Below are 27,626 nucleotides of genomic sequence, written 5' to 3' on the forward strand. Positions count from 1 at the left end.
CTCACTGGGCCTGCTGGGCTGTGCCTGCATGACTTACAATTCCAACTGAGAGCTGGGGTAATCTGAGGCTGTGACCTAATGAGAAACTGTGTAAGTATGAGGAGAAGAGCTGTCTGTGGGGCTGGAGATGTGGTTTGGATGGTAGAGTGTCTGCCTAGCCTGTGTGGAGCCATGAGAGCAATCCCCAGTATCACATTAACTGGGTGTGGTCACACAAGCCTATAAGCCTAGCTCTTAAGAGGTACAGGCAGTAGGGTCAGAAGCTCAAGGTAAAGGTCATCCTCCAAAGACACGTGAATCCCTGTCTAAGAAAACAAACAAGAAAAAAAAAAAGAAACCAACAAATCCCCAGGTGCTGTATGTGGTGTGTGGCATCCAAGACCACTGACATCTTGATGGGGCCTGGGCAGCACAGGTCACAAGAGGTCAGTGTGGTTTGTAAGACTGAGAAAATTGGCCTGCTGCATCCCCTTTGGAAGTGGGCTGTAGGTTTATGGGAGAAACACTCATGTTCTGTCCTCAGCTAAGTGGCCTGAGAGGAGCCTAACCACATGTCAAAAGAAGGTGGGAATTTATCACTACAGGTGTGATACAGTCGGCAGGTTACCCGCCTCCCTCCCATAGTGATTCTCCTTATCTCCATAATGTTAGAATTAACAGGGTTTTTTGGTGAGGCATACACCCTACTAGAATAAAGAATACATTTCCCAGAATGCCATGAGATTAGATGTTGCCATGTTACTAGGTTCTGGCAAATAGGACAGAGACAGAAGTAATGTGTCACACTTGGGAGACACTTTGGGGTTTTGGTGGTGGTGAGGGTAGAACCCAGAGCTTTGTTGATTCTGGGCAAGCACCTCTATTCCTGAGCCTCACCCTCAGCTCCTTGGACTTTCAACATTGAAAACTGTTTAATAGTTTGTGTATGTTTCTATGAGTGCAGGTGGCCCAGGGAGGCCAGAATTGGGGATCAAATCCCTGGAGTTGGAGTTGCTGGAGGTTGTAGGTTGCCCAACTGGATGTGGGGAATCAAATCTTTGTTCTCTGCAAGAATATCAAGTGCTCTTAAACACTGAGTCATCTCTCTAGGCTTCCCCTTGGATGTTTTGTGAGAATCTATTGATGGGGGATTTCCTTCTGCGTATATATTTATTTGGGGCTTAATGGCTGTGGGACCAGCAGGACAGAAAGTTCTCGTTACAATGTAGACTCATTTTTCTGACTGGACTGTGTGTGGAAGGCAGAAACTGCAGCAACCCCTCTGGATGGTGTGATATTGACAACAGAAGCCACACATAAGGAAGGTAACAGAAGATGGTTTGAAAACACAACTGCCCTAGACTTCTCAGTTCTAGATCTGCTCAATGTGAGGCTTCGTTAGTCACTGTCAACTGCATTTTTTTCCTCAGTGACAGCTAAACCAAGTGTTATGAAGAAATGAGAAGAAATGACTAGAAGGAGGAGTGGCCAGTAAGGGACAATTTCTAAGGTCACCTCTGATGGCATTCTGGATGTGCCTCCCTAAAATATGTCACCTTGGCATACTGAGCACTTTAAGCCAAAGGAACTCCAAAGACGGCATGTGCAAGGAATACTGAGGCCTATAAATAATTTTTTAGTAAATAAATGTGTCTTTCTTCTGCCAACCCGTACTTGCTATAGTGACTTTAGCCATGATTCTGGGACATAGGATGGCTCTCTTCCATGTCTCATGATCATCCCAAACTTAAGACATTGAGTTAATTCCCTGTGGATTTTTATGTAAAGTGGGCCCAGTGGCTTTATGGATGAGAACAGAGGCCAGGGAAACACACGGGGCTGCAGACTGGGGAAGTCAGACAAAGCAAGGTCCTAGAAGTCCCTGGAAGCCACAGATGTTTTGGAGCTTCTAGACGTTTCCATCTGAGATCCTTGGAGGTGAGAGGATATCCCCCTTTGGAGACCTGGGTTAAAGGTGAGGGCAGAGCCTCTCAGCGAACATGAGAATGAAGGCCTGGCCAGGGAGAGCTCCTTTGCAGATGGGGCCTCTGAGGCGAGAGCGGAGGCTCCTGAAGGTATAAAGTCAGAGAGGAAAGAGCTCTTGTTCAGTTTAGGGACTGGCAAGGGACTAGATGGACTGAGACATGAGCAGAGGCCTGGTCCTGAATGGCCGCAGACTTGTTAAGAGGTAGAGAGTTCACCTCGGAGTCCATGAAAAATGAGCGCTCCAGATTTAACCTGAGAACTCTGATGACATCGCTGCCTTCTGCACAAACATCTGAACAATGGCACAGAGCACAGGTTAGACCATCTGAAAGCAGGGACACCCTTACAGCTTCTGAGCAACCTAGTCAGGAGGTAACGGTGACTTCATGGGCGGGAAGCAGCGGGCACTAGAGAAGGGTCTAGAAAGAGAAGGAAACTCCTGAGGGGTGAAGAAAGAAGAGTGAAGAACACCTTTGGGTGCACATCTCCTTCTAGGAACAGGTGGAGTGTTCTCAGGTCCATTCCTGCTTCCCTGGGTGAGTGTTGCCCCGCCAGCCTCTGTCCCTTTTCTCGTTCCATAGTTAATTAGGTGGTAAAGGAGAAAAGGAAGCAGTATGCTTCAGGATTTGGAAGAAGTAGGGTGTGTCACTTCCCTGCATTACATATACCTGGTTCAACCAAGGGAATCCTGAACATCAGCCTAAATGGGAGGCTGACAAACGCTGGAAATAGCTACTCTCTGATTTGCCTTGGTTTCATTTTCATGAGTGTGCACATGTATATGGGTGTGAGCATATACGTACACACGCATGTGGAAGCCACAGGTCAGTGTCAGGCGTCTTCCTCTGTTGCTCTCCACTTTAGTTTCTGAGACAGAGTCTCACTGAGCCTGCAGTGGGGAGCTCACCAGCCAGGCAGAACCAGCCTGGCCAATGAGCTCAGGAATCCTCTTGTCTGTCTCCCCAGCACTAGGATGAGCGGTAAATGCCACCACGCACCATGCCTGGCTTTTTACATGAGTGCTAAAGATCCAAACTCAGGTCCTCATGCTTGCACAGAAGGCTTTACAGACCAAGCCACCTCCCCAGTCCCCTGCATCTTATTTTGCTGTGACAGTCTCTCAGTTTTACCTGCATCTCAGGGATTGACTGGCCTGGCGGCAAGGATGCTCCAGGGACCCATCTGTCTCTACAAACATGTCATTGCACCTGTTTCTTGTTGTTGCATGGTAAAAATGTTATCTTCACAGCTGGGCCATACTACACTCTCCTCACGAGCAGGAGGATGAATAGATTAAAGGCAAAGTAGCCCCTTTATACCAATACCTGATATTTACTTCCTTATTTATTTATTTATTTATTTATTTATTTATTTATTTATTTATTTATTTAAGCATGGGTTCTGGGAGTAAATTCAGGTCCTCATATTTACACATCAAATATTTACTCACTGAGCTGTCTTCCCAGCCCACCATTTGCCCTTCTTTAAAAACCCATGTAAGGGAATTGGAGAGATGCCTCAGTGGTTAAGAGCACTTGCTGCTCTCGCAGAACACTGGGTTTCAGGTCCCAGGACCCACACTGTGGGTCACAACATTCTGTAACTCCAGCTCCAGGAGATCTGATACCAGAAACACATATGGTACACAGACACATATGCAGGCAAAACCACTTAAACACTTAAAAAAATATAAATCTTTAAAATTCATATGAATTGACCTAAGCCCATCCAGGTCTCTCTCCTCTCTAACTGGATACCAGGAGGGTTTGAAAAAAGAAACAACAAAGCAAGCTCGGGCAAACAACCTGAGCCTGAACCTTCCACAGAGGGAGACACGTAACTAAAGCACTGGCAGACTTGACTTCTATGTGGAGGGCTTGGGTCACAGTCTGGGCAAATGCAGGTCTTGAATTGAAATGCATGTCACCCAGATTTGAAATAGTGAGTCCTCTTTCATCTGAACTCATTAAATATGAAGCCAACAAGAGCCGCTAAGGAAAAAATAAGACATAAATCTACCGGCTAGTTCTCTAATGCAGAAAGGGACTTGAAGCCCTCAAAGGTGGCAGGAACGGCCTTTGAATCCCGCCCTTTGTCTGCCCCGTCTACCTCTCGCAGTCACCCTAATTAACTGTAGCACAACTGTCAAGCCAGGAGTCCAGGCCAAGATGCAGCGGGGGTCTGCACTGCAGCATTCAAAGGGGAGCCTTTGTGTATCCTCTCATGCAATAAGGCGCAAGTCACATCACACTCCTGCGGGGGGCCTCCCTGAAGTTAATACACGCCTTGTTTGCTTCAAAACGGATGCTTGAAATGAGCAGAAACAGACTGGTTTAGTAAAGAAACTTCAGTGGCTAACAGCTAAAATTTCTTAGCAAGAATGGGGAATTTGATTTCCATCTCCAGTCATTTACCTAACAAGGAAAAGAACTATTCCGATAAGTGTCACACACAAATAGAAACTACACTAAGTTTTAAATGTGTATACTTACTTTTTCAGTACGGCATATGAACTAATATTAGACGTGCAGAGCCAGGAATGGGGGACACATCTACAATCCCAGCATCTGGGAGGCTGAGGCAGGAGGATTTTCAACTCAAGGCTCACTGGGGCTATAGAATAAAATGCTGTATCAAAGAGACAAACAAACAAATAACCATCTATTCATTTTTCTAAGTTGGGGTTGAGAGCTTAAGGAAAGGGATGCTTTCATCTCTTTTGCTAACTGAAGTCAAAGTTTTTAAGGACCTGGAACAGTTGGGGGGTTGGCAGCTCACTCCCTACAGGGCACGTCTCAAGAAGGCATGTCACACTTCGGTAAGTGTGTGGCTCTCAATAATGGGGAAACTGTAGCGTTGCGGTTTCTGATCTGGAGGAGTAAAGCTTACCCTTCAGAAGGGAAAATGTCACATGGTAAATGGTGAGATTATAATTTGGAGACAGTGGGTGTCCAGGGGAGTGGGGAGCCACCAAGCCTGTATCCCTTGTAAAAAAAAAAAAAAAAGTGGTACAAACAGATAAGAAGTACTCCCTGTAAACAGTTGCCTGAATTGTGACACTTGGTGACGAGTGCTTTCCAAATAACACCTCCAAGGATTCTGATTTCATCTCAGGGTCACAGATCAGGGGGAAAGAGAGAGAGAGAGAGAGAGAGAGAGAGAGAGAGAGAGAGAGAGAGAGAGAGAGAGAGAGAGAGAGAGAGCCCTCCTCTCAGTTCATGCAGTAACAACACACTGATATTCAAGTGACCTGCTGCTGACTGGAGCCCATCTTTTCATCTCCTCATCCACCATTGCCTTTCTGGATCTTTCTGACAGATAAAGATGTCAGGGTGGAACATGACTCCTCTCTCTATCTGCCGTGATTGACTTGCTGGAAGACATGCATGACTAAAAAAAACAAAACAACAACAACAACAACAAAAAACAAGATCTGAGCCAGAGGAGAGAGTCCAGTCTAAGTGCAATCGGGTACAGAGGGCGCAGTCAGAGGTCCTGACGCCTGTGGCTAGATGGCCAGGATGGTGGGAGAAGCCCAAGTTGAAAGGGCCTTCTTTGAAAATGGAGCCCAGCTCCATGATTGCTTACCCCTGATTCACATATGGGCAGTCTGCAGAGGTGAGCAGGGTGTACTCAAATGCACTGATATGAAATGGGCATATCTTACACAGGACTTTGCACATGTAATAAACTATTTGTTGGGACTGGAGAGATGTCTCAGAGGTTAAGAGCACTGGCTGCTCTTCAATTCCCAGCAGCCCTGTGGTGGTGGCTTACAACCATCAGTAATGAGATCTGATGTCCCTTCCTAGTGTGCAGGCATGCATGCAAATAGAGCACTATGTACATAATAAATAAATCTTTTAAAATAAAGAAATAAACTCTTGTTTGGTGAGGATTTCAATTAGAAAAGACCATAACCCTGAGGTTGGAGCCAGGCTAGAGAAAATGGTTAAAAAGTGAGCCAGGATAGGAGAAGGAATGCCTGACTGGGAGCTAGCAGACTTGGTATCACACCTGGTTTATGATACAAGCAATGAGGTAAAACATGGTCCTAGAGTCTGAGTAAGAGTCAGTCAGCAGATCTACCTTTATGAGCATAGCATCCTCCTCATCTGGGGGCTAGAAACCTGGAACAGGAGACAACTCCCAGCTTCTCCATCCACTTGCTTCCTCTGAAGCAAGAAGCAGATCACGACAGTTGACAACTGTGAATGTCAGAAACCCAGAATGTATTGATTAATCAAGGCATTTGGCAAAGTCTCTCAGGAAATTCTTGTGGACAAGATGGAGAAATGCAGACCAGATGACAGTATAATTTGGGTGACTCGGAGTTGGCTGAAAACTTGTTCTCCAAGAGTGCTGAAGGAAGGGGAAAGAAGGCATCCAGGGGCCCTGCCAAAAGGTGCTGTCGCTGTGTTAGCCTACTCCTCATTACAATGAGCGATTTGGATGCAAACCCCGAAGGAAGGAAGCAAAGCTGATCAAGACCAGAGAGGACCCAAAGCTGGGAGAAATAACCAATACGATGAAATCCAGATTGAAGAGTTAACAAATATCAAAATGAGCTCAACGGGCTGGAACAAGGAGCTGGGCCAAAGAAAGAATTGGATGGGGATAAATGTGAAGTCTTTTATTTAGGTTCAAAGAAACCAATTACATGCATATAGACTTGGGGTGTCTCGAACTGCCAACAGTTTCCTTCAACAAACACAGATAATATTAGTTTATCATGGCCAAAGATAATCCAGCAGTTTGACATGGCTGCAAAAGGAAGCCAATGGAACCTTTGGTTATAATAACAGAAATACAGCATCCGAATCAATAGATTCGGAAGAACAGTCTCGCTTGCTCCACTCTGTCCTTTTCAGACATCTGGCCTGGCACAGCGCCTTGCCAATAGACAGCATTCAGCAAATACTTGTCGCGCAAATGAATGGATACCACGCTTTCAGATGGATCTCAACGTGAAAGGGATTTGGAGACCATCCTAAAAAGAGAAGTCTGAACAAACATGGAATGCAAAGCCTGGAGTAAAACAAGGAGACCCCCATGAGAGGAGGTTTCAAATATTTGAAGGAATATCAAATTTGACTTTGTTCCAAAGGGGAAATCTCAAGGGTCAGTGGTCAGAAGATGTGCAAAGTTAAAGCTTGGCACCAGTGGATCGGGAAGAGTGTTTGAAGCTGGGGGTGGTGGCGCACGCCTATAAACCCAGCAATCTCTGGATGAGCAGGAAGGTGAGCAGAAGGGTTACAAGTTCAAGTTCAGCCTGGACTATGCAGTAAGCTGGAAGCCAGTCTGAACTATGTAGCAAGATCCTGCCTCAAAATATCCATCCCCCTTCCCCACTAAAAAAGAAAGAAAAATAGAAGAAAGTGATAGTAATATATGTTCATATTGAAGAAACTAAAGCAGAAATGGGCTAGCCACTGATCCTATCGTTAGAGTTTCAGAACATATACACTAGAAGGCAGCCTGGGAGGTCTCTAAGAAGCTATGATTCTAGGGCCTGGGGAGATCGATAGCTTAGATAATCAAAGTATTTGAGGACCTCGGTTTCACTAGACTCTGTATTTAAAAAGCTAGTTTGGGAGTGTGAACCTGCAATCCTAGTGCAGGGTATCAGAGGCAAGTGGATCCTTGGGATTTGCTTGCCAACCAGTCTAGCCTATTCGGTGAGTCCAAGGCCAGTGAAAGATCTTGTCTCAACAAGGCGGGGGAAACAACATCTGCATTGCCCTCTGGCCTGCACATGTTGCTACACATGTGTGCAATCCCTCCCCACACGCTTGCATTAGTACACACACATGGATGTGTATACACGCAAAGAGAGAGCTGAGTTTATGATGCTCTGTCAGTTTGTCCCTTCAGCTCCAAATAAACTTCCATTTCAATGGAGAGGTTCGTGCCAGGCGGTCTTGGCCGTGGACTTCACAGCAGCTGCTAACAAAGAAAACGGGCCCCCATGCAAGGGTGGGAAGCCAGAGTGGTAACTTGTGAAAGGCGGCTGAGTTCTGATTTGTTTGCTTAGCTCTCCTCAACACAGACACTAGTTTTTTCTAATAACATCTAAGGGTGGACAGCATATTCTGTCTTTATTTCTCTTGTAGAAAGCTCCAGGGTGTCGGGTGTTCTGAGAGGATGATCACACAGCCGTGTCATACTGATACCTGTGGCCTGCTGCTCACAGATCAGTACCTTGCTTTCTTTGAGTTTAGTAACAGCTCCCAGAAGTGGGCACTGTGTTTACAGGTGAGGCAGTGCATGTTCAGAAGTCAGCGAACGCTTACTACATGCCAGCAGGGGACACTGGACTGTTTGAGGCACTTCATGCTCTGCTGCAGTCTGGCCTAATGCAGTCCTTCCCAAAATGCATTGCCTTCACCCTGCAGACGAGAACACTGACGTTTAGAAAGGGAAGTATGCTACCTATGATAATGTTACTATAAATACACTAAAAACAAAAACAAACTAACCCTTTGAGCTCCAAGTCCTAAGGGTTCCTCTCTATGTGACAAGACTCCTTGTGTATTAATGCCAAAATACTCATCCCAAAGTTGTTCTGTGTTGGGGTGGTACCCCCAGACTTGGGAGTTTCTCTCCCAACCACTTCTACCAGGTTCAAGACCTCTGATAAATTACTGTGTTAGGGGTTCCCACCCATGAAATAAATTAGGATTGTGAGACAAGGTACTTTGTAAATTGCGCTGGGGTTGGGTGACATGGCCAGGTAATGTGCTCACATCCTGGCAATCCCATCACAGCCACTCAGTGACTTTGCTGTGATGTAAAAAGGTTGCTTGTTTCTTTATTTGTCTTGTTTTGTTCTGCAGGAAGCCTGGCCCCTTCACTATCTTACCAAGAATGGTATTCTGTCGCCCCGGCTGGCCTCATCCTCACAGCGATCCTCCTGTCTCTGCCTCCCGAGTGAGTGCTGGGATTAAAGGTGTGTATCACCCACGCATGGCTATTTCGCCAGCAGGTGGAGCCTTCTGCTGCAGGCAAAAATTCTCTCTGGAAGGAGAACACATTTTTACAGGCCTACGACGGCCTACAGTGTGGAGTGAGGGGAACATGCATGGTGGAAAAATAAACGAACAGACAGCACTGCAGCCTTGGGGCTCTCTGGATGCCTAATAGGGAATGTTTCCAGTCACTTTATTTAGGTAACCCAAAAGTAAACCACAAGAGGTCTGAGAGGGCATAAGCACACCTTCCTCCTATCCACATCAGACTGCAAAACAGCATTGCCACTCTTCCAGGGATTCGGGTTGAGGAAGTCAGTCCAGACTTAGCTTGCAGAAGGTAGCCCAGGCTAAAAGATCAGTGGGTCAAACTGGACTGAAATGGACATTTGACTCTTTGGCAGGTTCACGAAGAAAGGCAACTGAGCTCACAGAGTCTGGATGGGGTCAAAGACAGACTCTAGTTCAAGAGAAACAGGACTATCAGGATAGAGTACAAGATATTGTGAGCCTGCTTGCCCCAGTCCGGGGCCACCTGTGGCGAAGGCACCAACATGCCTCTGACTCATCCCGATTCTCCTTCAGGGCCTTCTTTGGCCATAACTCTGTTCCTTGCCTCTCATCAAAATTACCGTCCCTATGAAAGAGCTGTGTTCTCAATCCACGCTTACACTGGGGAAGGCATCATGCTGCCGAGGAGAACGGCAATGTATTATGGCCCTATTTCTGAAACTGAAGGGACACTTCTATGGCTGAGGACGGACTTGTGGCGATATGGATATGAAGTGAACCTCTAGGCATGTCTGTGGTAGAGTTTCTAGACGGGGCTAACTGAAGTGGGAAGATTCATCCTAACTGTGGGCAGCAACATCCCCTGGGCTAGCGTTCTGGACTGAATGCAAAGGAGAAAGACAGCAAGCTGGGCAGACGCATTTAATCGCCCTCTACTTCCTAACTGTGAAGTGACTGCCCCTCTCAGACTCTCTTTGCCATGCCTTCCCTGCCACGGCGGACTACACCCTCAAACCCTGAGCGGAAACAAACCCTCCCTCTCTTAAGTTGTTTTTGCCCAGCATTGTATCACAACAAAGAGAAAAGATACTAATAAAACTGACTTGACTGAATAGATGAGCTGCTGTGGTGGACTGGAAGACAGCTACTCATTAAGACACTGGGCTCCTCCCATATAGGAAGCAAGTGACCAAAATGGAAGCTGGGTGGTACTTCTCTGTTCTCTGCCCCAAAGCAACGTGTCACTGGAACGCATTACACTACTCCTCGGTCTAAATGATGATATTGTATGATATTGTACTGGCTAGTTTTATGCCAACTTTGTACAAGCTGGAGTTATCTGAAAGGAAGGAACCTTAGTTGAGAAAATGCTTCCATAACATCTTGCTGCAGGGCATTTTTTCAATTAGCAATTGATGGGGTAGGCCCAGCCCATCATGGGTGGTGTTATCTGTCAGATGGTGGCTCTGGGTTCTATAAGAAAGCAGCCTAAGCAAGCTATGAGGAGCAAGTCAGTAAGCAGCACCCCTCCATGGCTTCTGCATCAGGTCCTACCTCCAGGTTCCTGTCCTGACTAGCTAAAATAAACCCTTTCCTCCTCAACTTGCTTTTGGCTCATGGTGCTTCATCATTGCAGCAACAGAGACCCTAACTAAGACAGTCATTCATACAACCTACTGCCCTGCAGCTTTCCACCAGTGGCAGCACGAGTGAACACTTCTTTTCTGCAGCAATAGGTCAGGTTTCCGTCTGAGATCGTTCTCCTCTCCTGATATACAACCTCCCAGCAAGCTTGCCCAGAGAAGAGAGGCTGCAAAGGTGTATTCAGGTAAAGAGAAAAACACCCCAAATTCATGCAGAGAGGATGCATACCCCAAAAAAGCAAAACCACAGAGGGTCCAAAAATCAAAGCCTGAGAGAGTCCAAAAGAGGTCTGGCTTTGGAATGAGAACACACACACCTCTCTTCTCTCTCCCTTTAACTGAGTTTTGAGAACCTTACATATTCCAATGGAATTAGTATTAGCAACAAATGTGAATTTGTTTGGTTGTTCTTTGGCATGAACTAAGTGACAAGGATTGCTGATGAGAAAGAGAGAGAGAGAGAGAGAGAGAGAGAGAGAGAGAGAGAGAGAGAGAGAGAGAGAGAGAGAGAGAAAGTCACATGGAGTCTTAGTGTTAATTTCCAATTACCTTCCTGGCCACTCCAAATGAATTTTAACAGCCTAAGCTTTTCCTGGGACATTTTTCCTTTGAACTCCCAGACTTCCCTTCATTGCAAGTTGTAATATGAACCAGATTTTTTCCTTGCTCTTGTTTGCTTAAAAGGCGTTAACTATAAATTAGAGTGTCTGAAGAGCGAGGTGTCACTCGTGGGGCCTGGGCTCCTCGGGCCCTGTAGCCTCATGGCTGGGAGAAAGGCCAGGCTGCCTCGCTCTTTGGCAGCCAGGCTCCCAGGCCCATGCCAGGGATGATTCCTCCTCCCTTTCAAAGCTATCCAGTTACATCAACATACTAACTGCCTTGTTTGAATTGAGCGTTAAACCATATCCCTTTATTTTTTTTCCCCCAAACTCCTGTCCTAGAGGAGCAGGAGAAGGAAGTGTTTTAAATGAACACTTCTGCTGAGTTTTTTTCCCACTCAATGCTTCTGTTCTAATGAACCTTCACACTATCTATTTTTTCCTTGGTGTGTATGTGTGTGTGTGTGTGTGTCTTGTATGCACATGTGTGTGTCCAGGTGCACATGCCCATGCATGTGTGGGGAGGACAGAGAACGATGGATGTGCTGTTCTGCTAGTATTTTCCTTTATCCCTTGAGTCAGGGTCTCTTACTGAACCTTAAGCTAGGCTGGTGGGCCAGAAGCCCCAGGAATCCTCCTGTATCTGCTCCCAACGGTACTGTGGTTCATGGTAAGTGTATGGCCATATCTGGCTTTTTCACATGGATGCTGCAGGTTTGAACTCAGGTCTTTGTACTTGCAAGCAAGTGTTCTTGCTCACTGAGCCACTGTCCCAACCCTAGTGACAATTATTAAAATGTGTGTATCCATTAGAGTCTCATGGGAGAAACCTCAATGGCACATACTTCCCTCTTTCAGGATCAGGAAAATAGTCATCAACATATAGACAATACGGTAATGTAGCCTGGCTTTGTTTTTATGGTACCCAAGCTCATAGCTGTCACTCAATTCAAAATACAGGAAACGGTCACTGGTAGCAGGAATGATCAGTGGGTGTGAGTGGGTGAGAAAGAAAGCAGATTTCTGGTATATTCTCTTTCTTTTATAATTTCTGTGTCTAGAGTCACAGAGGCCATGGCTGGGATAAATGAGATGAGCACACAGGGGATGCTCAGAGCCATGGGCGTACTCCACAACACCGAACCATCTGGCCAGCAAGAGCCCACAGACAAGGGCGGGGCCAACACCCTTCCTCTGGGGTCAAAGTGTTGTGAGGTTTCCTGGTATACTCTGACTCACCCCAATTCCACCCAGGGGAGCAGATGGAGATCTGGAAGGGAAGGACCCCCTGCCCCGCCCCCGAGAAAGTGGAGTCTTTCCCCGAGAGAGTAGAGTTTTTCCAAGAGTCTCACAGTCAGAAACTGACAACTGACTTAAAGAAGAAATGCTATTCCTGCCTCGTGCTCATGTCACATCTGTCAGGTAGACACAGGCGCTATGAGCGGCTCAGCTCACTTACAAACATGCGCTGTGTTATAAACTCCAATGTGTGGCAAATTCACACCTCCCACACTACCTGCGGAGGAAGAAGGACTAATTCCAGGTTGCAGATGTCCTGGGACCAGAAACCACTTGTCCACATGGGAGCAAAGTTGGATGTGAATGCGAATGCTGTGGGTCCCGGCTCAATGCTTCCTGAGGGTCGTATTCTGCTATACCCGTTTCCCTGTGCAGGCACACTCTGCTGGGTGGGAATGAGAGCAACGATGGGTCTCCAGCTGCCTCCTGCAGGGCACTGGCAGCGTGAGCCTCCACTTGGCTCCCACTGCTGTTGTTTGGTGGAACTTGAAGCCCTACGACTACGCATCTTCAGTGTCACCGCAGTGGTGACAGGCCCACTCTCCCCCTGAGTTTTCAGATGAGCTGCTGGATTTATTTGTCTCAAGTCCAAATCCTCCTTCCCTTCTTCCTGCCTTTGATTTCATCTGGATTTAATTAACATAACTCCCTTGGGCTACTCACTTCCACGCTTGAGGACTGTCCCATATCAGCGCTCCAATCCACTCTTTGCACCGTGGTATCACGTTGATGCTGTGCGTAGCTTCTCTTTCTACTTTAAATCTTAAGTGATTTTTTCCCTGTCTAAATGCCTTTATGAAATGTGGTGGAAGCTGACCACAGAATTAGGTGAAGACTGGCTTCTTTTTTATGAGACAGGTTCTTGTGTATCCCGGGCTGGCCCTGCACTGCTTACTTAGTTAAGGATGATCTCAAACTCCAGATTCTTTCGTAGCTAATTGTATGTATTACCACCACATCCTGTTCGTGGAGCACCCGAGACTGAACCCAGGGCTTTGTGCATGTTAGGCAACTATTCTACCAGCGAGTGACATCCCCAGCTTGCCTAGTGGATCTTACAGATGCGGGATGATGTTCCCAAGACCTGCTTCTCACTTTCTAGTCATTTCTGTTTGGGGTGCAAACCAAATCCTCCCAATAAAGCCTTATTTCAAACACACCAGCTCAGCCTGAGCCTCGGTTCTCCAGTCAAACTTCATGTCTTGCTTTGGTCCCATTGCATTTTACAATCTGGTTATCTGGCTTAGAAAGAGATAATTTACACTACTGACTGCTGGGACTATCATGTCAGAACATGGTGAAAATAATAGCCTACTTATCTTTTCTAGTTTCAGTGTGGCAGACAAACGGGACTACCTGTCTTCATCGTGACTTTATAATGTAGATCTGCTGTAGCCAACCTGTTTTTCTAAAGCACAGAGACGCTAATTACCCTGTGTAAGACTGCAAAGTTGTAGGGACAAGACCTAGACTGGCACATACATCTCTCTTGCTCCAGTTGTTACTGAACTGTCACATAGAAGCAGTGTCCAACATAGCCCCCACAATTACATATCTTTAGTATTGGATAATAGAGTGTTTAGGTTGAAGAGAAATTTAAAAGCCAACCCCTTAATGGCTAACAATATATATGCCCTCACCATCTGGATAGCTAAGTCCTGATGTGATAACTAGTCTCTTCCGTGATGACCATGTCAGGGTATGTGGCAGATGGAATAGGGTTCTCTGAGTGTGTTGGGTAATGCTGAGTCCCTAGAGGAAGAACCAGCCACTCAGTCCTGGTTTGCCTGCATGGCTGCATCGAGGGAGAATGGAGTATACACAATCATTGGGTGTGTTTATAGGCAGTACTCGGTTTTCAGCTCCTCTCCTTTAACCAAACCATTCACCTAGACACACCTGTGGTGAACTAACATTGAACTTTTCACCACCTTTATTTAAAAATTTGTGAGTTTCTTCTAGGCAGTTATAAGTTATCCACGTATGAGTTCCAATGTGTGAGCGCCATCTAGTGTGAGTGGAGGGAACTGCAGGTCGCTGTGGGCAAAGTCAGGTTTTAAGAATTACACATGTAGAGAAAGCAGGAAGGACGACCACTGACACCCCATGATCCGACTGTATATAGCAAAGAAGGTAACTGTGATTTTTTTGTTTTTGAAGACTATTTCATGTAAGGACAATAAGTTTAAAAATCCAATTTTTATGATTGCAAGTTGTTTTTTTTCTTTTTTTTTTTTTTGTATGCACTAAAATCATTCATTCCCCAAATGGTGCATTAGTCCTATTGGAAGTTAAAGCTATTTCCTCAATGATCTATGCCACAAAAATAACTGATTTTTGTTTTGGGCAAATGACATCTCCCAGGATCCCAGTCTTCCGAATGTGTCGTCTATATTCTTAGAGCAGTGGCTAACCTAGTTAGCTGTCATCTTGAGATCTGACCAGGAGGATCATCTAAAAGCACAGAGACTCTTATGCCAATGGAGTTGATGGGGTCACAATGTGGGCATACATAGGGTGGCATACCTGTGCTGGACAGACGGTTGTGGGGCTACGTAGGAGTACCTGTTAAGAAATGAGTGCACTGTATGAGGGCAGGCAAGTCCTGTCGCTTCCCAAGGCAGAACTGTGCATGATCACCATTCAAACGCATCTTCCATGCGAAGACTGCGCTGACTCACTGCGACAGACAGCGGGAGCATCAAAGATGAGCAAGACAAGTTTGCTTCCAAGGTTAAGGTGTTTCTGGGCATCCACGGGAGACAGACATGTACATTTAAAAATAGAGACTGACAGGTATTAGCAGGCATGGTGGTTTACACCTGTAACCCCAATGCTTGAGCAGCCGAGGCAAAAGCATCAGGAGTTCAAGGATCGCCTGGACCACATAGTAAGATTGTTATTTCAAAGGGTGGGGAGGGGGAAAGTCTCTTGTCAGGAGCAGAAACTCAAGGTGGGAATAAATATTAGGAACTAGGATTTGATGGCGGGCAGTGAGGAGTTCTGAGTCGGTGTGTAGAAGGGAATCACCAAGTCTGGAGCCCAGGAAAGGGTGAAGTCTGGATCGCAGAGGACACACTGATTCTCTGGCTACATTTCTGTTCTGGTTTGTTAGATTTTCGGTTGAGTTCTTCAGAACTCCTGACTTGTGGCATCTTTGCAGCAAAGGGATGCAGGGCTGATCTTGCCCAAGCCCATGCTTAGCAGAGACATCCCCACCTCCGCACCAACCTAGCCAGTCTGTCAGTCTGCCTCACTCAGCCTGGACACTCACTGGTACCCACCACACTGTCCTGTGTGGCTAGTCACTGTGCATTTACAGTGTATTGACACTGCTTTGAAAAGGAAGGCATCACCACACAGGAGAGGCCATTCCTCGTATTTGTGGTAATATCTTGCTTGTACAAAAAAAAGTGTGTCTGAAGATCAGAGAATGGAGCTTGCCACTAGCTAACCATAGATGTCTGGAGGTCTGTACAGACAGGCAGGAAGTGAGATGGCTGGACAGAGAAAGGAAGTGAGATGGCTGGGTAGAGAGAAGACATAAGCAGGAAGAAACAGGAACGTCCTCTCTTTTCTGCTGGGAAGCTAATGAGCTAAAGGTAGCTTTGGCTTCCTCCTCCTTCTCTCTGATCTCTCAGTGTTTTTCTTTATATCTGACTCTGGGTTTTTATTATTTAGGCCAATTAAGAACTCCATTTACATATATTTCTTAAGACTTTTTTCCCTCCTTTTGAGACACCAGCTCATTCATGTAGCCTAGGTTGGAGGATGACCTTGAACTTCTGGCCCTCCTGGCTCCACCTCCGTAGTGCTGGGCTTACAGGTGTCCACTGCTATGCAATGCTAGGAATGCTTCCTGCATACCCGACAAGCATTTTCTCCAGCGTGCTGCAGCTCTGCCGTGTTAGCATTTTTCTGTATTGGCTAAAGATCAAAGCCTTGAGCTTTGGGGATTATGGGATTGTCAGATTCCAAGTTGGCAGGAAGTACCTGTCTTTCCCTCTAGCATTTACCTCAGACCTTCTTCTTTTCCAAGCAAACAACTAAGCAAGCCTTTGAAGAACATCTTTTACATATCTTTAAATTTTTTTGAAATCTCACTTACTCATTGTATTTGAATTCAACACAGAGTATGCTAGCTAAGCAGCGTATGCTTCAGAGTGAATGGGGAGAACATGGCTTTAGATATACTTTTTTTTTCCTAATGCCTTTCAAAAAGGCACATAGTGTAAGCCTTTAAAATGGAAAAAAAAATTTAGATGGTGTAGTTCTGAGAGCCGCCAGCAGGAGGCCTGAACAGTGATCACATGCATGCAAGGGCTGGGTGGTGCTTTACACCATTTTTTCTTTTCTTTTGCTTTCTTTCTTCTTCCTTGAGAACCGAAGGGCATTTCCTTCTAGCAAAAGTCAGCGTTGCCCCTTCCCTAACCCAATTAATGGCCAAGCAGCACCAGGAGTCCGCTTGCACATAAACGAATGTTTTTCTGTTTATTACAGGTAGGACCCCGATTGGTCAGCTGGACAGTCTGGGTCAAGAGGCCGTTGGGCAGGAGGGACAGCTCCACTCGCCTTCTTGTTCTGAACAGTATGTATGAGAACCCAGGGAAGTCAGACAAGAAAGAGGGAGGGAACACAGGACAGGTGTCAACCACCCTCCACTAAAGAAATACTTCAAAGAGGGAGGAGCAATAATATGAGCAAAGGGGTCAAGACCATTTGGGGGATACCCACAGAGACAGCTGACCTGAGCTAGTGAGAGCTCACTGACTCCAGACTGACAGCTGGGGAACCTGCATGGGACCAAACTGGGCCCTCTGAATGTGGGTAACCGTTGTATGGCTCAGGCAGTCTGTGAGGCCACCGGACCAAGATTTAACCCTAGTGCTTGAGCTGGCTTTTTGGAGCCCATTCTCTTTGGAGGGACACCTTGCTCAGCCTAGATATGGGTGGAGGGCCTCGGTCCTGCCTCAAAGAGATGTGCCAGACTGCCTTGACTCCCCATGGAAAGGAAGCCTTACCCTCTCTGAGGAGTGGATGGAGTGGGGTGGGGGAAGGTGAGTGGGAACTGAGATTGGTGTGTAAAATGAGAAAGATTGTTTTAAAATAAAAATCATGTCTAAAAATAATAAATTTACCATCATAAAAAAGAATTCAGTAAGAAAAATGGAAAATCTTCTGCTTTCCCCATCCACTGCTGTACTTTGAAAGACTTCGGATCTAAAGAAAGAGTGTAGGAGAAAATTTGGCCCAGATTGGGTTAACATGGGCTTCCCTGTCTCTGCCCCCTGAATTTCCTGCATATTAATTGAGTCTACCAACAGTTTCCACGTACTAGTCATTTCTTTCAACAGTTCTTAAGCTCTCAAGGTCAAGGTTCTGTCCTCAAACTCATCACCGTGCTTGGGTGTCTGAAAGACGTGATGGACCAGTGAGGGGGGATTGGAGAAGCTGAGGAGCTGATGCTGCACAGACAGGCTACCTGTGTGAAGATGAAGGCGGGGCACCTCTAAGCAGAGGGGCCGGCTGCCAGGAAGGCAGAAGGATCAGATCAGCCCTCTGTTTCCAACCCCACCCTCCAGAGAGTAACTAGGGTCAGACAAGGTGCCAAGGGTCTCACCTGTGTCTTCTGGTTTAGCCTTCACAACCCTGTAGGGCCAGCACTATGAGCACCCCACTTTATAGAAGTGAGAAGTGAGGCTCAGAGCAGTTAAGTGACATAATGGAGGAGACCCAGCCTGGGAAGGGTAGCTGAGTAATCCCTACTGAATATCACTCTATTGTCTCAGGCCAGGTAGAACACTCCCCAGGGCTGCTCAAGTCTTCCATCTAAATGCTATCCCCCCCTCCCCACCACAGCCTCCCCTACTCCAGAGACTTAGAAGCAGGTGGTTCTCTTTATCTGCGTCCCACACATTCTTTATTTCTTCTTACAGCATGAAGTGGTTCCTGGGGCTCTCTGACCGTAGAATCCAGTCACAATGCCCAGGACAATGTCCATACACAGCCACCACTGTCACTGCTACCCACACAGATGAGCCTGGACATATTCTCATGCTGATCCCAACCCTTCACTTGGCAAACAATCACCTTTAATTCTCGGGAAATTGTATGCAGCATTGTCAGCCTCCCAAGTTTACATATTGATTCTCAGAGGCATGTGTGACCCACTCAATGCACTTGAATAGTATGTTTATGCCCATATCTTGTTGGGGAAGTGCTAACATAAGGCTGATCTTAAACAAACAAACAAACCCTTAACTTGATAATTTAGAATTAAGTTTGGGCAACAGTTTATTTCTACGTATACAGTGTTTGGGTGCTGTTTAAAGCTCTTGGTGTTGTCATGATGAGAAAATTCACTCTTCTGGTTCAATTGTCCCCAGATCTTAGCCTCAGAACTTGTTCCATTTACTTCATTTTGTTCTATTTAGTCTATTGCCATCTCTCAATGAAAACAGTAATTTATTTATGGGTTGTTTTAAAGGACATGCCCTGCAATTTCATTCGTGGCCACTAGATGTCACTATCAATCAGTTCTAGAAAAATTCATGCTCCAATCCTGGAAAAAAAGTTATTACCTCAAACACTCCAAGTCTCTGTTGATGTGTGACATGATCTATCCATAAAGACTGAAACACACAGTAAGACACAGGCTCCAGCTAAAACATTACAGGATCCCAGGTGCAGTCTGGGGAAGTCAAATACCTGCTTTTTACTAAGGGCTACCCTAGAATCAAAAGCACATGAAGCATCATTAACTGTGTTTTATTTTTAGAATGTAAATGAAGTATTTAAATTAGACTCCTAGAAACTGAGTGGGAACCCAATGAGGGTGGGCATGCTTTGGGTTGTGAAGTGAGCTCAGATCTTTGCAGAGGACCCAAGTCTGGCCCTCAGAAACCAGGCTTTACCAAGAAAGCCAGGTGTGGTGGCATGTGCATGAAATGCCAATACTAGTTACGGGAAGAGACGTGGGTGGATCCCTGAGACTCGCTTCCCAGCTAGGCTGGCCTATTTGGTGAGAATCACATGCCACTGAGAGAGATCCTGTCTCAGACAAGGTGGACAGCATCTGAGGAACGACCCTGGAGGCTAGAACAATTCCTGAGGATGGCCGTCACATGCGCGTATAGGTGTGCGTGTGTAAGTGCACATGCATGGGCTCGTGAACACCCCTCCTCAGCTCCTTCACCCGTGAACAGCTTATCACAGCTCTCACAGCAGAAAAATATACAGAAGGGTTCATTATGAGAAAACAAGGCTGTAACTGGAAACCAGATGCTCAGATAGACCCACACCATCTTCTGTTCTCTAACCGCACCGGTGGCCATCACTAATCTCCCTTCCTTATTGTGGAGTCAGGACAACAACCCTTCCTTGCGCCAACCACTCAGGATGTGTGGACACCACGTGGAGAAGGCACCCAGGCACAGCCCTGACTCACATTTCACCAGGAAATGTAGAAGGGAAAGTAAGAGGGGGTTGGATTTTCTGCAATGATACTAGGGCTGGAGAGATGACTCAGCATTTATGAGCTCCTCGCATCCTCCCAGAGTACCCAGGTTCGGTTCCCAGCACCCACATGGCAACTGGCAACCAGTCTCCGGGAATCCGATGCTCTCTTCCGGCTCCCAAGGTATCAGGCGTGCACATGGTACAGACATACATATGATCCATATGAAATGAAATAAAACATGAGATACTGCCCGTTTACTGAAAGACAATAAATGACTTCAAGAGCCCTGTTGTCCAGAGGAGCAGTGATTTCCCCACCCCACAAATCCAGTTTGTTCTAAAACCAAGTAGACACAAGAATTATGTTTGTTTAGCCCCAACTACCCATTGGCCTTCAACCTACCTTACCCTCATTTAGCCATCTGGAATTGTAATTCTTGCCAGCGTGGCCCTAAAAGCCTTGGGAAATTCATTTTTCAAAATCAAGTAAAAATACGATACAAATATAAGGGTTTGCAGCCAGGCTGGTGCACTGGTATTCTAAGTACTCGGAAGACTGAGGCAGGAGGATTTCAAAGTTCACACCAGCCTAGGTTGGAGGGGGGAGAGGGGACGAAGAGACAGAGATGGAAAAAAAGAGATTGCACTAGAATCAGTGAGAACAGTAGTGGCAGAGAGAGCAGGCTGTCTGTCCTAACCTCAACATACCTATGTGTCTTCTTTCGCTTTAAAAACATATAGTTCAGTAGGCGTGTATGAATAAATGGACAGTCTAACAGACAGCAGAGGAAGTCCAAGACATTTATACACCATACACCTACAGCCACAAAATCTCAAAGTCCATCAACAACAGCAAGTGTAACTGAGTGGTCATCTGAAAATGGTAAAATAAAATCCATACCTCACAGGATATGCAGGATAAATTCCAATTGGATTAATACAAAATGTAAGAATGCAATGCATAGAACTATAGGTTACTATTAGAAACACAGGAAAGGGGGGTCTCACTACATATCCCAGATGGACTTCAGTCTCCTGATCCTACTGCCTCAGTCTTCTGAATGCTAAATTTAGAAGCAAATACCATCATCAAAGGCCTGGGTCAAAAGGCTACCTGGCCCCACCCCCTAAAATATTCTTGCAATTTATAACATTAAAAAAAGAAATGCCTGGTTATGAAAACATCTACTAAAGGAAATCATCAATAGTTGAATAGAAGAACTGGCAGAGGCTGCAGGAGGACAGACCATATAGAGGAATATAAACGGTGATGCCCGGCTCAGGAGGGTTCAGGCTGGACCAAGGCAGGTCAGGAGTCTGGGGCATGCCAATCAGTCAACACCTCCTCAGCTTCGTATCCCAGGCACCTCACTCACTCCATCCTAGCCCAGGTTCTCAGTGGTCCTTAAAGGTGTGAAGACATACTACCCCACCCAAAGTGAGACAGAGAGAAACAAAACTGACCAGAGGCACCATTGTTCATTTATTAGACTTGCAAAGCTCCAATCGGACGTGAAAAACGGCCTCACTTGGTGGTAGGAATGTCAGTCACTCCAGGGAGCAATTTGCCATGCACCAGCTATTAAATTTGCAAATCCACATATATCCATCCATTTTTAAAAGAAAATTTATTTTATTTGTATGTGTGTTCACATATGTGCACACACACATGTGATGCAAGTGTGGGTGTGCACAGAGACTAGAAGGGGTTGGATCCCCTGAGCTGGAATTATAGGCAGTGAGGAGTCATATAATATGCATACTGGGTACCAAACTCTGGAGCAGTGCTCTTAACTGCTGAGCCATCGCTCCTTCCAGCCCAATAGATGTAGACACCATTTTGTTGAGAGTTTGTCAGTTACTTGTAAACATGTAAAGGAACCCACAGGTTACCAGTAGAAAACATGTGTTGTTTTTGCAGGAACAAGTACAGGGACCCAAAGGAAGTGTGGTACTTCTCCTGGGCTGGCCAGGGTTTGCCAGCTTCACACAAGCTGAAGTCATCTAGAAAAACAACCTCAACAGAGAAACTGCTTCTGTCACATGGGCCTGTGGGCAAGCCTGTTGGACATTTTCTTGATTAGTGATTGATGTGGGAGGGCCCAGTTCAATGTGAGCAGAGCCACCCCTAGGCAGATAGTACTGATGTATATAATAAAGCAAACTGAACACCCCATGGGGAGCAAGTGAGTAAGGAGCAGTCCTCCATGCCCTCTGCTTCAGTTTCTGCTCCCAGACTCCTGCCTTGAGTTCCCGCTCTGATTTCCATTCATGCCGGACTACAACTATGGGTTGAAATAAACCTTCCTCCCGCAAGTTGCTTTTGGTCATGGTGTTTTTCACAGTACCCATTAGCCACTTAGTCTGAACACCTTGCATGGGCTATCCAGAGACTGCATAGGTCTCTGAACCCCTGATATTTTATGCCATGCCTTGGGGACAGTGCCTATAGGTGTGACAGTATCAAATGAGCATTGTGTAGCTGTTCAGCTCCCATACCAGGATAGATGGTAGCATGGTGCCAACCTGTGCTTGGTTTAGGGGCAGGGCCTCCTTGGAGGTCCACCTCCCCCCTTTTCTAGTACTAAGTGACAGGTACCAATTCAGATAGAGCATTGCAAGACCTCATCTCTTTAAAAAGCCATGGGAAAAGGCCATGAACCTTGATCTCTCTAGTGTACTCTAACCTAGGAGGGGCCATCATGACCACACAGGAAGCTCTGGACATCCTGTCCCCAATCTTACCCACAGACCTGTTTTCATTTTGGATATCCAGAATGACCTCATAGTCTATTGCTGGCTCATTATATCACCCTGTTACCAGGGGAGTCTGTCAAGACCTAGACAATGACTAAAGCTAGCACATGTGCAGGAAGATGTAGGGGCCTCCTTACCTAAGGGTAGCCCCATCAAGAGACCAGATTAATTATTAGCAGTGAGCAGGGGTGAGCACATACCAGGTGCCTCAACATCTGCCAGCCCCTGAGCACCTCATTTGACCCAGGGCTCCCCATCCTGGCAGCTGGAGGTCAAGGGTACTGCCTCCACTTGTCACCTGGACCCTGTGTTCCTCAGACACCTCCCGGTGACACTTCACTTAATGAGGCTTTTCCACAATCATTCATGTTTTCAGGACCCTGGTAATTGCCAAGAACTCATTCAACTATGTAATTCTTTTGCCACTCAACTGACTTTTTATTACTTTCTCTGCTAGGCTTCAAGCTTAGTGTGGTAGGAACCGTGTTAGTCTTTTCCATTGTTTTGGTGCCAAAGTCTAGCCCCAGTGTGTGGCAGGGATCTGCTGGCTGTTGAATGGATAATTATGTGTAGTAATGAAGATAACTGTGAATTATTTGTGATACCCAGTAGACAAAGAGATGGGAGGCGACTGAAGAAGACGACCACTGTGTCTTACATGACTGAGATAGCTGGGCCTCTTGGTTACAATAGCCCTTTGTTGTTAGAAATCATGTAAGCGGCAGACTCAATGTTCCTGTTGTATCTGTGACTAAGCCATCAGAGTTCTTCCCCATACACGTGTACCACGGAAGGGTCTGTACCCTCAAGAGACTTGGACTTCAATTTAATATTTTTTGCACTATCATTGTACTTCCCTACTCGTGGTGTGTTTCCCAAAAGATCATAAGAGGAAATCCCCTAAAAGAGATATCCTGTCCATCATGATTTGGGAAGGCAAAAGGTCACCTTTTGCCATGAACACACAACCTGCCACATGAATGTTCATGAAAGATTCCTTAACATTCAGGGCACGGAACTCACTGGGTTGTTTTCCAGATTTTCTTTTGAGTGTTTTCTTTGCTCAGTGAACTTCTGCTCATGTCTCTAGACTGCTCAGTGAACTTCTGCTCTGTCTATGTCTCTAGACTGAGTTCTTTACTTCAAGAAGACAAAACCCAAGAGACACCTGTAATGTCCATGTATACATGTGTGTATGTGCGCATAAGTAAAATCAAGCATATATTAGTCAAGAGATCAAGACAGATTTAATATGTTAGGAGGTTGTCCGAGTGGTTAAAAGTGAAAGGAAGAATACCTAATAGAAAAGAAATATATAACTAGGGAAATTTATCAGATTTATGTTCAGTTTCAGCTTTAAAACTTTTCAAGGCAGATTGCCACAGGCAATGCCTCATTTCCTTGTTTGAAGGTTCTAGCAGGGGAGTAGAGCTACTCTTGTACTCTTGACCAAAGAAAGTTTTTCTCTCTCGGGGTAGGCCACCCCTTAGACTGCATAGGAAGCTTTAGGGGGGTTCATACCACAGGGGCAGTGACAGGGAAAGGAGGCACCTGCTAGCCAGCTAGATCAGTCTGTGGCCAGGTCCACTCACATCACTCAGATTTTAGGGGCCCTGGGAACAAAGCAAGGGCTGCAAAGTTACAGTCCTCTATTGACCATACTCTTGGTCTTTTCAGGAGAGGCTTACCAACAACTCCGCAGTTTGCTTATTCACTTATATATTTAAGAATATTTATTGAGTCACTTTAGAAAATTAGCAGTTGAAGATAACATATATGCAATCATGTATAACAGATAGAACATGAGACACTTAATCTCAGAGTGGTGGGTTCATGCCCCACGTTGGGTGCCAATTTGTAGCACAAATAATAAAATCTCAGATAGTGGGGTTCAAGATGAAGATCAGAGAAGCAAAGCAGCCAACCACTAGCTCTTACCTCTACCTCAGACCAAAATGGGTGATTCTGTCTCCACCAATCCTCAAAGACAATGTTCTCCAAGAATTCTCGGAGGCAAATGCCTGAAGTTCCTATCTCCTCCTGTCTTATATCCTCGAGGCCTCCATCTAGCCATATCACTCCTGTCTCCACTTCCCTAGCACTGGGATTAAAGGTATCCTAGCACTGGGATTAAAGGTATTTGATCCCAAGTGCTGAGGTTAAAGGACTGATTCACTTTTGTTTAGCCCAGGGTGGTCTTGCTCATGGAGATCATTTACCTCTGTCTCCCAAGTGCTGGGATTAAAGGTGTGTACCCCCATTGCCTGGCTTTATGGCTGTGACTAGCTTTGCATTTTGATCTCCAGTGGCTTTATTAAAGTATAAATAATATATCACAACAATCATGTCTCTCTCTCACACACACACATACACACACATACACTACATACAATTGTCTTCCTGGTTTAGGCACTCAGCCACTGTTAACATAACATGATGAGCTTTTAATAGTCACCAGCACACGGTACCATTAGAATGATTTGCTGGAACAGCAAGCAGAGTCCTCAAGTGGGGCAGATGGACTTATTATTCAAGTAAATGAGAAGTCTTCCATCCTGTCTCAAGGCTGAATCATGCAACTGTCTAGAACAGATTACCTAATTCAATCAGTCAAGTGTAATTCTAAGCAGAGTCTCAATGAGGCTGGCTAGATGACTCAATGGGTAAAAGCTGCTTCCTGCCAAACCTTTTGATTTGAGTTCAATCCTCCAGAAACTACAAGGTAGATAGAGGGAACAGATTACTCCAAGTTGTCCTCTGACCTCTAAATGTATGCCAATATACATACTCAAAAAATAAAGTGTGTGTGTATGTTAAGCAGAATACACAAAACAAAGCTGGTAAGCAAAAGAGAAGAAACAATTAAGAGAAAATGGGCAAAGAAATGGCTGTGCACCTATTAGCCCCAGGGCTGGGGAGTCAGAGATATGTGGACAACTGGAGCCTCCTAGCCAGTCAGCTTAGCCTTATCAATCAGTAAGCTCCAGGTTAAGGGACAGACCCTGTCTCAAAAACAAAGGCAGAGATCAACTAAAAAAGGTAAGTTTGTCAACCTCTGCCATGAGCAAGTAACACACACACACACACACACACACACACACACACACACACACACACACACAAATACAGATACAGCCAGCACGGGGCTTGGCACATGGCAAACCTCAGAAGGCTTTTTGTGGGCTTGCAGTGGTGCCAACACTTGCCCTGTTGTGATCTTGAAGCAGTCTGTTCTTTCCAGAGCACCTACTCCTGGGCTGTTTGTGTTGTACACTGTGTAAAGGTGTGTCTGTTTAACCTCACCTGCCTAAGACACCTTCTGATTGGTTAGGCAAGAGAGGATAGGTGGGGCTTCCAGGGAGAGATGGGAACTCTGAAAGAATCTGAGGTGCAAAAGATTTGCCAGCTAACCAGGTAGGAAGTCGGACATATGGAGCTGAGAGGAGGTAGCAAGCCACATAGCAGAATATAGATTAATACAAAGGACTTAATTTAAGTTGTAAAAGCTAGTTGGGAACAAGTCTAAGCTAAGGCCAAGCTTTTATAACTAATAAAAACTCTCTGTGTCGTTATTCAGGAGCTGGCAGTCCAAAGAAAGACCTGTCACTGGTTTGGCTCCTTGAAAAACATTCCATTCACATCAGATATCAAGGAGAGGCTCCATCTTTCTCAAGTTCCTTCACTCCATCGAAGACACCCACACTGCATTTAGGAAATTCTCTTACATTTTATTTGAAACTCTCTCATCAACACAGCTCGGAACAGCACTGATGGATGTGTCTTCTCTGCAGATTAACATCATGATGTAATTCTGGAAACTAAGAATGCAGGAATCTTTGTGACAATGGGATGCCAAGGCTAAGCTCTACAGTAAAGCCCATTCATCCCAGCAGGGAATCCTCTTTTAACAGAGAAGTTTCTAAGCCATTGGGGGTGGGGCACTGGAGAGACGGCTCAGTGGGTAAGGCACCTGCTATGCAAGCAGGAATAGCAGTCCAAATCTGGATTCTCAGCATCCACACAAAGCCAGATGTGGAAGTACAGTGCTCCTATCGTGAGATGGGAGATGGAGACAGCAGAATCCCAGGAAGCTTGGGCCAACGGGGCTGGAATGCCAGAAGAACAAGAGACCCTGTCTCCAAACAAGATAGAAAGTAAGGACTGACACCCAAGGCTGTTCTCTGACCTCTGCAGGGTCCAGGGCAAGTTAGTACACACTTGCCACTTTGCTACAGTCCTGTCAAGGCTCAAGTAGGCCTAAGTTATCAGTTTACCCTAAAGCAACACCTGACTCCAGGGAAAGAGCACAGACTGAGACCACCCAGGCAGCACCCAGGAAGGACCAGCTAAGGAGGAAGCACCAAAAGAAATTCCCAATGTTTCAACCATTGTAGATAGGATCACCTGATGTCCGATAGCCTAGCACATACCCATCCCATTTCACCAAGACAACCCTAGACAAATGTCAGCCAATCAGGGTCTTGAACCCTGAAAATCCCCTCACTCCCAACCTCTACTATGATAAAAACAAAAAAACTCTACACCACCCAGGTTGGGCACTCTCTGCTCTCAACCACTTTGTCAGCTCGAACTTGAATAAAGGCTCTTTGCTTTCACATATGAGATTTGGTCTCCTTGTTGGTTTTGGTGGGACTCCGCAATCGGGGCATAACAACCTCCACATATATGCTGTGGAAGAGGCATACATCTGCATTTATACACATGAATATAAATACACACATGAATATATATACATATATATATGGGTTGTGCTTTTGTTTTCTGTTTTAGAAGGTGATGAGGGAGGCAGTTGTACACAAAGATATATAAGCCATACTTTCTTAGCTCTGATATTAAGCACACAGAAACTTACATTCAAAAACATTATAGCTGAAGGGCTTCTCCTTTGATGAAAGTCAATCCTG

The 27,626-nt window shown here is 45.7% G+C and overlaps 1 protein-coding gene and 1 long non-coding RNA gene across 3 annotated transcripts in view; one reads left to right on the forward strand and one right to left on the reverse strand.

Annotated features, from left to right (window-relative positions):
* The window catches only part of Thsd4 (thrombospondin type 1 domain containing 4), a 544,450-nt gene that overhangs the window by 246,262 nt on the left and 270,562 nt on the right, over positions 1-27,626 (reverse strand). The gene's annotated exons all lie outside the window — the stretch shown is intronic.
* On the forward strand, positions 16,037-27,319 carry LOC121137494. The gene is made up of 3 exons (XR_005874743.1): positions 16,037-16,088; positions 16,987-17,074; positions 26,279-27,319. It is a non-coding gene; the product is annotated as an uncharacterized LOC121137494 (long non-coding RNA).

The sequence above is a fragment of the Mesocricetus auratus genome, unplaced genomic scaffold (assembly GCF_017639785.1).
Source record: "Mesocricetus auratus isolate SY011 unplaced genomic scaffold, BCM_Maur_2.0 Super-Scaffold_100691, whole genome shotgun sequence".
Taxonomy (NCBI): Eukaryota; Metazoa; Chordata; class Mammalia; order Rodentia; family Cricetidae; genus Mesocricetus; species Mesocricetus auratus.